The sequence below is a fragment of the Amblyomma mixtum genome, chromosome 9 (assembly GCF_055824585.1).
Source record: "Amblyomma mixtum isolate Tamu chromosome 9, ASM5582458v1, whole genome shotgun sequence".
NCBI classification, from domain to species: domain Eukaryota; kingdom Metazoa; phylum Arthropoda; class Arachnida; order Ixodida; family Ixodidae; genus Amblyomma; species Amblyomma mixtum.
Window position 1 is genome coordinate 69890840 of NC_143020.1, and position 15711 is coordinate 69906550.

Here is a 15711-nt window from a genome sequence, read left to right on the forward strand (position 1 = left end):
GGAAGTATTTACGTTATCAAAGCGATAACATTGACGCGTTTTAATGACATTTAGTTTGACATTCAGGTTAATTGTGCCGGCGCTTAGAACGCGCTCGTGCTTAATCGAATTCCGTCTTGGTGCTCCACCGCAAAGAAACTTTTTATTCAATATCAAGAATTAGGTGTGCGGCTAGTATGCAGTTCCAATTCCCATGCACTCTTATTCCTTCCTGCCGGCCATAAAGCCCCCCCCCCCCCCTTCCACAAACGGCTTTCTTGTTGCCGCGCCAGTTTATCAACAAATTACCGCTGTGAGCTCAACTGAGTCGCAGCGCCAACAGAAAACAAATTTTGTCATGGTTTATGCACCCTTGTGCATAAAAACGTAGTTTCGCTTAATTTTTAAAAGCTTGAATAGATATGAGCAGCTAATCCAGCTTTCACTAATTCTGAGGTCCGAAGTCGCGTTATGTTATTCAGGAGCTCTCGCCGCGTGTGAGAGCGTTGCGTAGGCGTTTGGCTAAGTGTGGAAAATGTAATGAAATCGCGCATATTTTCCTATGAATAATGTAGATACCGCACCGCTGCGGTGGCTCAGTGGTTACGGCTCTCTGCTCTGGCCCAAAAGACGCGGGTTCGATCCCGGCCGCGGCGGCCGAATTTCGAAGGAGGCGAAATTCTAGAGGCCCGTGTACTGTGCGATGTCAGTGCACGTTAAAGAACCCCAGGTGGTCGAAATTTCCGGAGCCCTTCACTACGGCGTCCCTCATAGCCTGAGTCGCTTTGGAACGTAAAACCTTAATAAACCAAACCAAGCTAAGGTAGATACCAACAGCAGAAAGATACTATAGATAAACCTTTGCCCCCCAGATACCTCTGACATGTGTGCGGAAAAAGCAGCTGAAATCGGTAGCGGTCGTGCTTACAATCCTGTGCATGAAATGTTCTGAATGGGAACAAGAGCAAGCTCAGCGCAAGGATGCTGAACACGTACTGGTGATCGAAAACACGCGCTGCGTCGGGACAACCTTCGGTCTGCAGCTCGCCTATCCAGTTACTACTCCACTGAGTCAAGTCAATAGATCTACATTCTAATGCATAATATTATCATAGATGATATCGCACGTAAAAGGTGACAACAAACGACACGACAGCGCAGAAATCTGCTTCGAAGTGCCGGTTTCCAGTCCGTACACTACCTGGTCGACTACCCTCGGATGTCACGTTAACGAGTAACTGCGCACAAGATAACCGCAGCACTGTCTGGAAGAGGGCAAATGTGAGTAGTGACGCACAGCACACACCCTCATACGTTAGCTGATGGAGCACAAAACGGCAGAGGCGAACACGTAAACATGCGTTCTATGCGCGGCGCCGGCGCGACCCGCAGTCCCTCGGGCCGCGCGCGCCGACAGATGGCGACTGGCGTCGAGAGTAGGCGCGCGTCCGCAGCCTGCGTGCGAGGGTAAAAAAATCTGGTCTATATTATCAAGGGGCTTTACTGGCAACGCACTCGCCGCGCCATCTGGCATGACATCAGAGGATGGAGCCGGTGAAACCGTGTTGCGAGAACAGAGGAGGACCCGGCGTTCCATCGTATAAATCGAAGGGGCGGCTCAGTGGGATTCGTCGGCACGCTGTATCACGCTGTTCGTGTATCACGCTGTAGTAGCGGGGGCCGCTCGTGCTAGGAAGCGCGATACTTCTTTGGAGCTCAGCCGGCAGATGTGAATCTTATTAGCGGTATGCTAGAACAGGCCCACAATATCGCTAGGTATCGTGAAACATTCTACTTGAAATTAGGATCGTTCCTCTGGAACGACAAGTGTTCGGGCAGTGTTTCGTTTATAATGTTGATATTGTTGTTGATAATCTTGCTTTTATGCTGGACTGCTGCGCGTTTTTGTACGCCTGTAATAGCTCCCCCTAAAAAAAATTCAGGGGACACTTTGACTGTGTAAAGTGAGTAGAGGCGAAATTGTTTTCCGCACCACTTTGACTACCTCTGTGGCACTGGTGACGTCACCACTGGATGACGTCACACATAGTTAAGTTCTAATTACGAAGTAATGAAAAATTACTAATTTTGGCTAATTGATGATTAATGGCTAATTAACTAATTAGCTTCTAATTAATGACGCTTAAGCTTCGCCTTTAGGAGTGTAACGCGACAGCGTGTTGTAGCGGTGCGGGGGAAACCACCGCCACCACCTTTCTGCCGCGTCGACATAAAGGATATCGGAGTGGTTGCTGTATGTTTTCGTGTAATAGCTCGCTCGTGCCTGCCGCCTACCCTGATGGAGACTAGCGCTCATATTGCGCGGTAGGGGCCTCTGATATATGTGATCCTGCGTGCGCAGAGAAATCATGTAAGGTGTAGGACTTGTTGGGGTGGGAATGGGTGATTTGAGACGTAGCTGTCGCAGTAGGCGTTGTTCTGTTTCTGTGCGACTCAGGCAGACTAATTGGTAGGTGCGTTGAGCCTCTATTGATTCGATCACTGTATTGTGGGTACCACTGGCCAGTAGACGTTTCGTGCTAACCGTCCGTGGAAGACGTAAGGCAGAGGTGACAGCCGTGCGTATTAGGATGTCTGCCTGTTGTCTTTGCCGCTGAGTGAGTGTGTGGTATGGGAGGTGGTATGTGATGCAGCTAATGATTAGTGCATTTGTCATATTGAGGGTCTCGCGTTCAGACAGCCCATGATTGCGTGCTGCCACCCGCCTGATAAGTGCAGCGACCTGTTTGTTCTGTCTGTCTTTGCAAGAGCTGAAGAGTGGCAGTTGCATCGAGTGGGTTGTTAATGAGAAGGCCGAGAATCTTCACCTGAGGCACAATGTGCACTGGATTCCCGTACATGTGCAGTTCAATCTGGGGGTCACTGGGGAGGGGCTTCAGCTGCAGGAGTTCCGATTTATTTGGAGAGCAACGGAGGCCTGTGTTTGCTACATGAGTGGTGGTGATGCCTATAGCATATTGTAGGATATCCTGGGCTGTTCCAATCGATCCTCCCGTTGTCCAGAGGGTTATATCATCTGCGTATATGGCTGTGTGTAGCCCTGGGATAGCATCAAGGGTCTTTGCCAGTGGCGCTAGGACAATGTTAAAAAGTAAAGGTGACAGAACCGCCTCTGGTGGGTACCCCGGTTAGGCAGGCAAAAAGGCTGGGAGGCAATATCCTCAAGGTTGAAGTTCTTCCGTGCGTCCCTGAAGGAAGGCCCGAATATATTGCCATATGCGGGTGCCGCATCCCGTCATGGCTAATTTCGTTAAGATATGGTCATGGCTTATTGTGTCGAAAGCCTTATGAATATACAGGGCCAGTATGGCTCGCGTACTGGCTGTACGGCGCTTGGTGCAAAATAGAGACTCTTTAAGGGCAAGAAGTACCTCTTGCGCCGAGATGTTTGGGCGGAAGCCGAATTGAACGTTGGAGAGAAAGCCTGCTGTTTCTAGAAACGGTTGCAGGCGATTGAGAATGACATGCTCGAAGAGCTTGCCGACACAGCTCGTTAAGGAGATGGGGCGCAAATTTTGAAAGGTGAGGGGTTTGGCCGGTTTGGGTATAAATCGCATGCTAGCATGGGTCCAGGCTGATGGGAGCGTCCCAGCTTGCCAGTGGTTATTAAAGAGCTCCGTGAGTTCCTGGAGGAAGACTTCGTCCAGATTGAGTAGCGCCTTGTACGTTATGCCATCCGGCCCCGGCGCCGTAGAGCGGTGAATACTGAAGAGTTCTCGGCGGACTTCGTTTAAGGTGATGTCGGCATCAAGTTCTGGGTTAGGTGGAGGTAGATTGGGTGGATCTGCTGTCTGAAGGGGTGTGGGTATAAAGGTGTCCCGTAGTTGGCCAATTACGCCGGTGCCCTTTTGGAGCTCTAGTTGTATTAGACGGTGTGTGTTTACTTGTGTCTGAGATTTAGTGGTTGTTGGATCTAAGAGAGCGCGTAGGAGGGAGCACGTGCGCTTTGTGCTTACTGTACCCATGAGATCGTTACAAAAGGTTGCCCAGTTTGCGCGGGCTAGCGTGTTCGCGTATTCTTCTGCCTCGCGAGTGAGAGCGGCTATGCGGAGTCTCAATTTGCGATTGTGTCGCTGGTGACGCCAGCGCTTGAGAAGTCCTTGTCGGGCCTCCCATAGATGAGCCAGATGCGGATCAACCTGCGGTGCCTTAGGGGTATTTTTAATGTTTTTGCTGTTCGCCTGGAGGACCTCCACCAGACGGTCTGTCCAGCCAGTGACAGCACGGGGTTCTGTAGAATCAGCTGCCAAGTATGAGCGAAATTTATCTCAGTCAGTGAGAAGCTGCGAACGAGGGTTGAAAATCTTGGAATCATAAGCGATAATAGTGGAGACTGGAAAGTGGTCACTTCCAAGGCTGTCTTGGAGCATCGTGTGAGATTTAACGATTATGTTCGGGGTGGCCCATGTGAGATCGGGTGTGGTGTCGCGGGTGACACTTGTGCCAATGCGAGTGGGTACGGTGGGGTTTGTGATCAGGCTAAGGTTGTAATCAGCCATTGCGGTAGAAATTAGGTTACCTTTGGGGGTATCCGAGGAGTATTCCCAGTGCGTGTGACGTGCATCAAAATCACCCACCACAAGGAGCTTTGAGGAACGAAAGGAGCCCAGGATGCCCGGAATAACTCTGCCTTTACCTTTAGGATTGCTGTATATGTTAAGAATAGTGAGGCCATATGTGTGTCCAGGTGAGCTGAGCTCTATCGCGGGATATTGAGTGCCCTTGCTCTCGGGCGTGTGTGTCGGTGTGCGGTCTAGCACCGGCATGGATGCGAGTGTCAGGATTGCCGTACGTGGTGTAAGGGCTGCCGTGTGATAACCGCGGATATGAATGCGATTTCTTTCCGTCTCTTGCAGAGCAATGACATGGGGGGGGATTTGGAGAGTTTGCGATATACGCGGCTAGTTGTGCTTGTTTTCGGCGTATGCTGCGACAGTTCCACTGCCATATAATTGTTTCTGTTGGTGTAGTGGATTGGCGTCGCCGCCGACCTTTTCGCGTGCTATAGTTCTGCGCCATGTTGCTGGTCTGGAGATACTGGAGGAGGACAGGCAGCGGGTTGAACTGCGCGCAGCTCGCGAGGCAACTCCTGATAAGGCACAAGTTAGAAAAGCTTGTTGATGCCGGCTTCATGTTTTTCCGAGCGTGTGTTAATCGTAGCTTCTATCCTGTAAGTCATGGACTGTATCAACTGTGCATGGGCTAGTGTGAGCTGTTGCTGCATCGCTCCGAGTTGTTCAGCTGCTATAGTGTTGATTATGCCAGCGATTTCTGAGCTAAATTCAGCGGAACGTATGTACTGCTTTACCGCCTCTTGAGGTGTAATGGGGTGGGTCAGGTGTTGGATAATAGGTAGGAGTGGAGGCGGCTTGGACGGACAGTTCACCCTTAAAAAAAAAAGCCATCAAAGGCTTTCGCCTTAATATTTTGCTTAGTTTACATGCGCTGATATATCCTTTGTCCCGCTACTTGTGTTCATTACTAAACAATCCAAAATAATGTGTCCAACAACCTTGCCTCACTTCCGTTCATGAAACGCTCCTGAAATGTATCTATCAGCTTTAAAGCATGCGAATTACGCAGACACATTAGTAGACTGCCCTGCCTGATACGCTACGAGATGATCGTTATAAACACTGTATATTAACGTACAAGATATAAACTCCCAACAACACTTTAAAGAATTTCCATGCTATTGCTCTGGAGTTCAGCTGTGTTTGGTACCCTTACGCTTGCCGTAGCTGTCTTCCTGACCGCACATTATCTACCCAGAGTTAAAGACCTTCGACCATTGAGTGCGAGCCGGCATGGTCTAATGCGTAAGGTAGTACAGTCTTTGTCAAAAGTAGCCAGGCTGCACGTTTTTCTTCTCAGTCGTATATTAAAGCTATTATGCCAGCCCTCAAGCTCTAAATCTCTGTATGGTAAGAAGAACCTCTGCTCTCACCTTCAAAGAACTTTTTGATCTTTAGGGGAGCCATGGGGGCTGTGTTATACGAATGAGAAGTAAAATATGGAGCCTGGTTACTTTTGACAAATGCTACACAGCTTGTGGTAGGTATTGCTCCATGGTAGCATGTCACTCAAATATAGCGACGACGGAGGCGGCTCGGAAAGTCGCCTCCTGCAACCTGCAGTGCAGTCTGCCGCTCCCTTTGTCGCCTACTGGTAGAGTATCTTTGGTTACTCTGCCAGCAAGTGCCCGGTCTGTTTGTGAGTCCGTGCCTATGTTTCGCTTTGAAAGTGAACATTTGCCTTCCGAATAGGTCTTTCCGGATCCCTGTGACGCTTCAAATACCGCGGATCCGAAGCGTAATTAGTTCACATGCGGATATATGCTCCAGCATTACGTGTTTCGGTGCTGCGCTGCTCTGCTAAGTTAAGGTGTTTGTTGGTTTTTGGGTTGTTCGCATCAGTCATTGTCACCGGGTGGCACCCGTTACGAAGAGCTTCGAAGTGCCTCTCGAACGCACTGTGCTGGTCTATAAAGGAGTTAAAAGTATCTAACAAAGGCGCAATAGCAGAGCCTTCTATAGAAGGTGGTCAGCTGGACAATGCCCCTGAATGAAGCGATTGAAGAAGCGATGAAAGGAGAAGAGACATAAAACAAGAGGCAATGTTTAAGCTTCCTCTCACTGAGAGTCACGACTCACTTCAACGCAAGCATACCGAATTATTTTTGTTTACGTTTGCCGACAGTTTTGCGGCTGCACCACAGGGAAGACATGCTAAACATTATTTCCAAGGCGTGTAATCTTCAACATGACGCGCTTTGTAGACAAGTGTAGATGTACCTTAAACTTGAGAAGGCATCATCATCAGCCTGACTACGCCCACTGCGGGCCAAAGGCCTCTCCCATGTCTCTCCAATTAACCCTGTCCTTCGCCAGTTGCGGCCATCGTATCCCCGCAAACTTCTCAATCTCATCCGCCCACCTAATTTTCTGCCGCCCCCTGCTTTGCTTGCCTTCTCTTGGAATCCACTCCGTTGCCCTTACGGACCAGCCGTTATCTTGCCTTCGCATTACATGCCCTGCCCAAGCCCATTTCTTCCTCTCGATTTCAACTAGGATGTCATTAACACGCATTTGTTCACTCCCCCACTCCGCCCGCTTCCGATCTCTTAAAGGGTCAGTCTACTCACCGAGATGAGTGTATAAATAATGGCATATTCTGGTAGTTGGCACCCTATAACATCAATAACGAGGGGTCTGCGCCCGGTTTAGGCAGGAATTTATATTTTATTTCGGCGTTAAAAGTCGCGCAAAAATGCATGGTGGCGACCCCAAACGTTCATTTTGTTCAAGAAGGTGGTAGTCTTTTTTTGTAGAAGCGTAAGTGAATATACTGCGTACCATTTGTATGCCCCAATGTCAGAGAAACGCACGTTTTGTTCTAGTAAACTGTAGAAGGCGTACCGCTCGCTTTTTCTGCAAATCACATGAAAATTTATAGTTACACGTACGCAAAACGCAGGCACATTCCCACTTTTAGTTCAGCGTATGCTAGCAGAGACGCAAAAATAAACTCAGCCTATAGTGACGCCATCTGGTGGTCAGGACGGGAACCATTGCTGTAAACAAACCGACTCTCCACTTAAGCCTAGGAGCGGCAGAATCGTCACTCTAATTATTAAAATAAACCAAATTTATCTCTAATATGTTTTCTTATAGGCGAGATGAGACGAAGCGAAAGACAGGCGCCCCATTTATGGCCAGTGAACGCACTGAAAAAGGCAGCAACAACGAGAATTCAGTCCGAAGCGAGAGGTCCGGCTTCGACGGGCGCCGCCATGTTTGTCGCCGCGCGGCGGAAATCCAGATGGTTGCCAGATGAGACTACCATCTCATACAGATGTGTTCCCACATTAATAAATTCTATTTTAAAATGTTCTACCGTACTCCTCGGCACCACAGCTGGCTAAACGGTAATTTCAGTAAAGAGCTATCGGTTGCCGCAAAGAAAATATGGTCGATAAAATTCAGTAGACTGACCCTTTAACGTTACACCTATCATTTTTCTTTCCGTAGCTCGATGCGTTGTCCTTAACTTAAACTGAACCCTCTTTGTTAGCCTCCAGGTTTCTGCTCGATAGGTGAGTACCGGTAATACACAGCTGTTCTGTACTTTTCTCTTGAGGGATATTGGTAAACTGCCATTCATGATCTGAGAGAACCTGCCATATGCGCTCCACCCCATTCTTATTCTTCTAGTCATTTCCCTCTCATGATTCGGAACAGCTGTCACTACCTGCCCTAAGTAGACATATTCTCTTACTACTTCCCGCACCTCGCCACCAATTGCGAACTGCTGTTCTCTTGTTAGAGAGTTGAATATTACTTTGGTTTTCTGCTTGTTAATTTTTAGCCCCACCGTTCTGCTTTGCCTGTCTAACTCATTGATCATGCGTTGCAGTTAATGTCTTGATTGACTTAGCAAGGCAATGTCATAAACGAATCACAGATTACTGAGGTATTCTGCATTAACTCTTATCCCCAACGGTTCCCATTTCAGGCCCCGGAATGCCTCCTGTAAACAGGCGGTGAATAGCATAGGCGAGATCGTGTCTCCCTGCCTGACACCTTTCCTTATTGGAATTTTATCGCTGACTTTATGGAGAACTGTGGTAGCTGTGCAATCATTATAAATATCTTCCAATATTTTCACATAACACTCTTCTACACCCTGATTCCGCAATGCCTGCATGACTGCTGAGGTTTCTACTGAGTCGAATGCTTTCTCGTAATCAATGAACGCTATATATATGGGCTCGTTATATTCTACGCATTTCTCTATCACCTGATTTAAAGCGTGAATATGGTCTATTGTCGAGTATCTTTTACGAGAGCCTGCCTGATGATTTGGTTTATTGAAGTCTAAGGTTGTCCTGACCCTATTAGCGATTACCTTAGTAAATACCTTGTAAGCAACAGACAATAAGCTGATCGGTCTGTAATTCTTCAAGTCCTTGACGTCTCCTTTCTTATGAATTAAGACAATGGCAGCGTTTTTCTAAGCTCTAGGGGCGCACGGGGTCACAAGGCATTGCGTATACAGGGTGGCTAGTTTTTAGAGAACAGTCTCTCCTCCATCCTTCAAAAAATCTGCTGTTATCTGATCTTCACCAGCTGCTTTCCCCCTTTGCATTGCTCCTAAATCTTTGTTTACTTCCTCCTTCGTTAGTGGCGGGGTGTGTCATTGCTGTGCTCTGCTGCCTCTCTCAGTAACATTCTGATGAAAATCGTTACAGTACAGATTTATGTAAAACTCTTCGACTACTTTAACTATCTTATCCATACTGCTAATGACATTGCCCTCTTTGACTCTTATCGCATACAACTGGTTTTTATCTATGCCTAGTTTTCTCTTCACTGCTTTTAGGCTACCTCCGCTCTTTAGAGCATGCTCGATTTTCTCCATGTTAAACTTCCTGATGTCGGCTACCTTGTGCTTATTTATTAACTGCGACAGCTCTACTACTTCTATTCTGTCTATGGAGTTAGATGTCCTCATGATTACGGTTTCTTAATGAGATCTTTAGTCTCCTGAGATAACTTCCCAGTATCCTGTCCAACCATTCTTGAGAAGGCTCAGTGCATAAATGCACAACATTTTGTACCAATTATGGCCATGTGTAATTCAGTGTACCTCTCACAAGCCAGATGAACAAAGTATTTGTGACAGCATTTTTATCTAAGTCATCTTGTTTAGCTTGCACAGCGCTACAGGCGGACAAAATTTCATCGCTCCTAACGACAACGAATCTCTCGCCATGATTTGACGCAAATGCGACTCCGTGTTCTATTCTATGCTTTGTTAACAGCAAGAAACAATCGCGACCAGAGCGTCCATACAGTCCGTGCTTTCAGTCCATGCCTACGCTCTCCGATCACCCAGGAGCCCTCGATGGAGGCAAGTTCATCGCTCATGCTCGAGATGACATTGCGTTCCTTGCGAAACTTTGCTCAGTCGCTCCCAGCGTCACACGTCGGAAGCGTAGGACGCGTCGATAACTTCTTGTGTTGACGTGTACTCCAACTTGGACATTTTTTCTTGGTGCGCACTTACCGAAACCAACTCTGAGCGGTGGCTTTGTTAGCCGAATCATCTCGGTCACTCAGGCCAAATTAAATCCGCACATGCTGCGCAAGTGTTCACGCGATTCATGGATCGTTATCCTCGAGCACGGCACGGCCCCGAAAAAAAATAGTGTTTACTGAGCGAACAAAGTGTAGGCATGCATTTTTCGGACCACAACCTCTTTTATAGGCTGTGGCTCCCATATTGCCTCTTAGCATTCTGAGCCACCACAAAAAGCAGAAACCGCCACTTTTCGGAAATCAATGCAGTGAGAGAAGATCCCACTTTATAGACTCTGAAGCGTTAAGCTACTTACACCATAATATTAGCGTGAGCAGCAATGCACTCACACTAACCATGTCTTAACCAGAATTTCAGAATCAATCCGTTATATCTCAAAGAAATCGCCTCTCAAGTCGGATTCACACACGGAGCCCTACGCAGCTCGGTGGTATTTCTGTCCGTTGCCGTTGAAATCTCTAACGCCAGTTCTGTTGTTTATGCCAGGCGTGATTTATACCCGCAGGAAACTACAATGACACGGTGTTTTGTCTTCGTATTACCACTCGTTTTCGTCCTCTTTAAGCGGTGCTGTGGCCGAGAGGCGCCATTAATTGTAGACGCAATGAGAGTCCTGAATGAAACGAGGATATTCACCGCATTGTACGTCGCTCGAAATCAAATTGTTGAAATCAGGCTACATTTGCCTAATCTACCAGTTCCCATAGCGTTGTGGACATCTTTTAACAAAGAAAGACTCTGCGCTGCCACCGTTTACAGAATGACTGGACAGAAGGCTATCGTCACTCTGCCTTCCCCGGAAGTGAACCTCGATCCTGTTATGTCATTCTTAAATGAGTATTGGGTGCATCGTCGTAGCGTACTTTGGCTTTTTCCCGTAAAGAAACATGACGACGTACTGTCCAGAGTTTCTTCTAAAGGTTTGTGCTACGTGGCTACGATGAGGGATTCAGAGATCAACGCTCCGCACGACAAATATTATTCGTGCAACTCACGCAAAATCACTACCCTGGATGATTTCTTGAAAGACGAGGTGGTGGACAGTTTATACCCAAAAAACAGCACCGTTGTTTTCGCTGAGTCTTTCAACCACGACGAATTCGTGATGAATATGTCGTACCCCGAGATCAGAGGTTTGCTGGAGGCTTACGAATACCTGAACAACACGCTGCTTCCATTTCGCACAGATCACGAAGACATCATCGACATGCTTTACGATAAAGAATACGATACCGTCTTGCTTCCGCCGCCTCCGGACATTAGTCTTCGTTTCACTTTATTTTACAGAGACGCGCAGTTCTCTCCCTGTCCCGTGTGTTTCATGAGCCGACCGCAAGGTCTCGCGCAACCATCCTTCGTGAACTCATGGCTCACGCTCTGGGTTCTCCTCTTTGGCCTAGCCCTTTCCGGAGCCTCAGTGTTGGCCGTGGTGGCCACTCATAGTCTTGTCTATCGATCTAGTCACGGTCTTCTTCCTCCTGGACTTGCGGTGAATCTGGTGTCAACGCTGTTCGGAAAGTCATCCGGTGCCGTGCGCTTGGGTGATTCCGTCTCCGTTCGCATTGCCATTTTCTTCTGGATGGCTGGAGGGCTGGTTTTGGCCGTATTCTTGCAGAGTAGCGTCACTGCGTCCAAGAATGTACCGGCGTCAGTGCCCAACTTGGGGACGGTAAAGGAACTCGTCACCGCAATACGGAGCGGGAAGTATCTACCCTGCGCCCAGCGATCCATGAGGCAAACCATGAATCATACCGTAACTGATTACTTCAAATTATTTGGCGAGACCCTCAAGCGGTGTGGCCGCAGATGTTCTCAAGGGCACGGGGAGAAGCTCTGCTTCGAAAGAGTTGCTAGAGGCACACATGTGTATATTGGAGTGTGCTGCTCTAATGAATTTACGCAGGCGTTTTCTACGGCCTTGTACCTGGGGAGGAATCTCTTGGACTTGCCTTTCAGCCCTGCCTTACCCACATTAACTGGCCCCTCAGGTGAGGCATTTCATTAAAGTGTTATCAATGTTGCATTCGCGACTGCTTGTGGATTTGGTTGGTTGGTACCAACTTTATTTATAGTCCTGCAGAGCTTTCGCCGACGGGGCCTTACGTGTCCCACGTGGAGGCGCCGAGGCGTTGCCTCGCCGTCGCCTCGCGGGTCTGCTGGATGTGGATGCCATCACATTTTTAAAACCATGAACTGTCGCTTATTAGAGGTAGTGGTGCCACCTAAGTCGCGTCATTCTTTTTTTTTCATGCAGTGATTTTTCTTCTACACGTGAATCTTTGCATCGTCATTGTTATCCATGGTACCAGTGTTCTTGAAAATTAAAAATACGTGTGATGGCCTTGCAGTTATGGATGTACATGTTGATAACCTTGATCGAGGCAACGGGTTACGGTTGAAGCCGCATGATCATGCTGACCAATAATGCCAAATACAGTTGAGCATGTTTTCTACCAATCATCCTCTAGCTCTTTACAGTAACAGGAACATGACTACAAGACCTTCGTTGAGACTCTTTTTTACGTTGTGGAGTACTGAAGCAGGTTTAGCCGTAGCTGTGAAATACTTCACAAATTAACAGATACCGTCTAATGAATTCCTGGACGAATTTCCTTGCTGAAGATGGTTAATAAATTTTTTATAGAAATGCATTCTTCCTTAATTAAAGAACAGGAAACATCGCATAAATGTTACGATACTAAATGGGAGCGTGGCCAAATATTCTTTCTTATAACAGTCTACATGAATTTGTATTGTTGAAAATACATAATTCATGAAGTCATTTTCAGAAAAACTTCTTTGAAGGGAGGAGGACCGTTGTGCAATATGTGCGGCAAGGATATGCAACACCTTTGGAGGAATAGTGGAAATTGTTGACAAGCTTAACACCCCTGCCGGAGCTCAATTATTTGCGAATCATTTTTTAAAATATTATTGAGCATGGCAATCAATCAAAAAAACTCCCCACCAGCTCTTTTTGGTGTACCTTTTCGTTAGACCTCAAATGTGGGACACCTTCTCTGTGCGAACTGCGTTTATGGGCTTTCTATGTGATATCTCGAAAGTTCTTGTAATTCATGAATCACAGCCAAGTAGATAACTTAGTTTAGACAACATCCCAATTCTTCATTTTTCATAGCAATTTTCTAAAACAAATTGTAGTGCAATATTCGTGGCCATGCTATAATTCAATGACAAGTATGCTTTCAATGCAGGTATATCTGAGACGTATCGGACGCAAACAGGTCTGCCCCCCAGTGCACGGTGATGCACTTGGACACCTCCACGACTAACCGGCTCCAATGCGTCTTTCTACAGACCGCTTCGACGTGCACACCTCGTGCTTTCTAGAGCGTACACTAACCGAGGCCAATACAGGACACTTTCTACGACTTTTTAAAGTGCTTTCACGTAGCACAACTGCCCCTTAAAGGGCCACTGACCAGGGTCCGGACATTTTTGAAAAACAAGCCCACTGCATAGATGAGGCATCGAAGATAACCTCTGCAAAATACTAGAGCCATGCGCGCCCCGAAAAGCTGCGAAAATTCAAATCAAAGCCCGTTCGTTCTTTCCTTCCTTCAAAAACGGGCCCGGCCCACTACTCTGCACCCCGCTGACGTCAAGGGGGGATACTTTCGCTAAAGGCACTCCATTGGTGCATCGTTCTGACTGACGGGAGAAGGTTGGGCGTAGCCTTGGCGTCGCGTCGTCTGCACAAGGCTTTCCGCAGCGCCTTCTGTTCTGGCTCATGCCTACAAACCCGCATGAAGGAACAAAAAAAAAAAAACTGCGGAGGGAGCGTGCGGCGACAGCCTTGAACCCTAGCCATAAAAAGTAAAAAAATAGTAAAACTGAGGGAGTTGGTTCGCCCCCCCCCCTCCCCCCCCGCCGTGATCACGTCACGAGACGCTCTGCGTGCGCGCTCCCTTCTCAGTTTCTTTTCTTCTATGCGAGCCCCCCAAAACAAGGTTTTAATTAGTAGTGCAGCAGAGCCTTTCCCTCGCTCGCCCACTTCACCGCTCCGCACACACACCGCTTATCTTTCGTGCATCTTGCGTACGCCTTGACTCCAATGAATGACATATGCTTTGGAGCGGAGAAAAGACACAAACACACAGAACACAAACACGCATGGAGAAAAGCAAACGGGCGGTTGCCGGGTCCGCGCTTCGCCGTGTGTTTCGAACACAACCGACTTCCGCCCCTCCGCTCGTGAAACGGTGGGGAGGCCTAAAAGAAAATGAAAAGGTGGCTCGTTAACTGGGAATGACAAACAGATGTATGAAAGGATGCGCTCGCTAACAAGTCTAAGTGGTCGAGCCGATCGCGCCTCTCGATCGCTCAGTGTGCGGAGAAAATGCAAAAACCAAGAAAAGAATTCTATTGAAGGCGGGGCCATGACGTCGCCCTGTGACGCACTCCACAGACACCACGCCTCCGGCTTACACCGGAGAAGGAAGGGGTGATTTTGCCTTGCCGAGCCTACTCGACGAGGAGCGGGAGAGAAGAATTTCGAGGAGGGAATGGAAGGAGAGGAGGCTCGCTCAAAGAGAGGTAGAGAGTGTCTATTGAGCTGAGGTGGTCAGTTGCCCTTTAAGTGCACTTTCTGCGGCCAGGAATCGCTACATTCAGCTTCGCAGCGAAAAATTAGTTCTCAAAACTATACTCATCATTATAATTACGTCTCAGAAAAAAAATGCGTCTCCTAATCCTGTAGACTAGCAACTACTTATCAGACAGGACACAATTTGTGGAAATCAATCATCAAGCCTCACATATAGTAACTTTGTGCTTGGTGTGCCTCAGAGCTGCGTCTCGGTGCCTGTTATCTGCCTAATTTTCATAAATTATCTAGCGACTAATCTTAGCATTAATATACGACTGTTCGCCGACGACTACATAATCTACGGGGAAGTTAACGCAATAGAGGATCACGAAGCCCTTAACAATGCACTAAAAACTAAATGCTGCACAGACTGGCAGATAACACTTAACGCTACTAAATGTGTTATCATAGCAGTTTCTAGAAAGAAGCACAACTGCGACTTTCACTGCACTATAAAAGACAAACCACATACCGCAGTAGCTGAACACAAGCATCTTGGCGTACTAATAACCCATGACCTCAGGTGGAATGCTCACGTTGATGGGATCACCTCAACACCTCTTTTTATTAGAAGACGCCTCAGTTTAGCCCCTTTTCAAACTAAGCTATTAACCTACAATGTTTTTTGTTAGATCTGTTCTCGAATATGCGAACTTTGTTTGGTTTTCTTATATTAATCAAGATATAACAAGATTTGAAGCAGTTCAGAGAAAAGAAACCAGATTTATATTAAAAAAGTACAAAATAACTGATTCGCGTACTGAAATAATGAGAGCAGAAGGAATCAAACCATTGCAGACTCGTGCTAAACTGGCGCGGCTGAAACTTATGCTTTAACTAATTAATCCACATCTAAAATGGGACACTACTAAACATATTTCCGAAGTTCAACGCTCCATAAACATTTCCATGCGTTAATTGACTATCATTTCGTACTGACTGCTTCAAATACTCATTTTTCCCGCTAGTAATTAGACAATGGAAAAACCTTAGTCTATCCA